The 1,928-nt window shown below is 45.6% G+C and overlaps 1 protein-coding gene across 1 annotated transcript in view; it reads right to left on the bottom strand.

The window, feature by feature from the left end:
- LOC106331256 overlaps nucleotides 1-1,928 on the bottom strand; it is a 9,527-nt gene that overhangs the window by 6,254 nt on the left and 1,345 nt on the right. The window lies entirely within an intron of this gene.

Raw genomic sequence — 1,928 nt, 5'->3', positions numbered from 1 at the left:
ATGCCACCGCGAATCTACACTTTGCAGGGTTCAGTTTCATGTTATGGGCGTTAAGTTTTGCAAAGCACTCCTCCAAATGGGAGACGTGGCCGTGCTCGTCAAGAGACTTTACGAGCATGTCATCGATGTATACCTCCATAGTCTTGCTTGGCAGTTCGGAGAAAATTTGGTTGACATGTCGCTGGTAAGTGGCGCCTGCATTCTTGAGACCGAAAGGCATTACTTTGTAGCAATATGTTCCCCGATCGGTGATGAACGCAGTTTTCTCACGATCGTCGGGATTCATCATGATCTGACTGTACCCAGAGAAGGCATCCATAAATGATAAGAGTTTGTTCCCAGCTGTTGGTTCGACCAGTCGGTCGATGTGCGGGAGTGGGAAGCAATCCTTTGGACAGGCCTTGTTGAGATCGGTAAAATCGACGCATACTCGCCATTTGCCGTTTTTCTTTTTGACCACGACCGGGTTAGAGAGCCAGTATGGATACCTAACTTCTGTTATTGATCCGACCTTCAGGAGTCTTTCGACTTCCTCATTTACCTCGGTGGCATGCTCTGGTCGTAGCTTCCGACTTTTTTGTTTGACAGGTCTGTAAGTTGGATCGACGTTAAGCTCATGACACGTTATGCTGATATCGATCCCTGGCATGTCTTCCGCGGCCCAAGAAAACGCATTGAGGTTCTTTTTGAGACAGGCGATGAGCTCTGTGTTTAGTGGCTCGCGGAGGTTGGCTCCAATCTTGACGCATTGTTCCGGAGAGGATTCGTCGAGGCAGATCGAAATTACCGGTTCGCAAGTCGGTTCACGCTTCCCTTCTAGGGCTTCGGCCCTTTGAGATTGCCAGAAGCCTTCCGAGTCTCGTTCCGGGGAATTCTCATCGAGAGTCAGCTTTCTTTTTTTTTAATGGGAAATTTCGATCGCAAAGTTCTTTCTTTTTAACTCGGCGGCGAAACATACTTGCGACATCCTGCGGTCTCCTTGTATAGTTTCGACTCCACGAGGGGTTGGAAACTTAAGGCACAGATGGAATGTCGAAGGGATCGCTCGCATGGAATTCAGCCATTGAGTACCGACGATCGTGTTGTACGATGTTGGGCGGTCGTTGACTAGGAATTCTGTGACTTTGACGACACTCCCGGCTTTAAAAACGAGGTCGATCGAGCCGAGAGTCCAAATATCGGGCTGGGTCATTCCGTAACGGCGCACAGATTGATCTCCATTCTTTCGAGGGTGCTCTTATAGATAATATTGGCCGAGCATCTGGTGTCGACCAACACTCTCGCTACGTCGATGTCCTGGAAAAAAATTAATCTCAAGCGATTTAGAATCACTCGATTATACGAATTAAGTCTCTAAAGCTTACTTGAACTTAAAGATTGAGTTATCAAACTTTACGCTGCACAATATTGGTATCAATACTGAACTAGCGACACTTTTTAATGCTGATTTTATCGAAGCAAAATTTTCAACTGTGGCAACCGAAATTCACACCGTCGATTATAATAAATAATAATGGAGGAAAACCGAGTGAACCCGTTTTTCCTTGAAGGTATGAATTCTCTGCGTAATCACTTTAGAACGATTAAAAGGTAGATAATCGCTCAGAGGCGTTTTATTGAATAGTATGAATACAAGATTTCTCCGAGAGGAGTAGAGATATGCTAACTATCGGAACAATAGGACAAGAGGTGGCCAAGACGTTCTATGCCTTGCCGAGTTTAACCACCTAAGCCCTAAGTTCTCTAAGCTAGCAGGAGTTCTCTAAGTCTAAATTCTCGGATCCCTTTTTCTTCTGCTCCTGCTCTCCTTATATAGTCGCTCTAGGTCGGTGTCCCATCCTTCGCCTTCGGGCCCATGTCTATCTCTTTCGGGAATATTCCATTTTTCGTCGATCTTGATAGTTATCGTCGAATCTTTACATTTATTG

This window comes from Brassica oleracea, chromosome C3 (assembly GCF_000695525.1).
Source record: "Brassica oleracea var. oleracea cultivar TO1000 chromosome C3, BOL, whole genome shotgun sequence".
Taxonomy (NCBI): domain Eukaryota; kingdom Viridiplantae; phylum Streptophyta; class Magnoliopsida; order Brassicales; family Brassicaceae; genus Brassica; species Brassica oleracea.
Note: the sequence above shows the minus strand (reverse complement) of the source record. Positions and strands in the feature narration are given on the sequence as shown.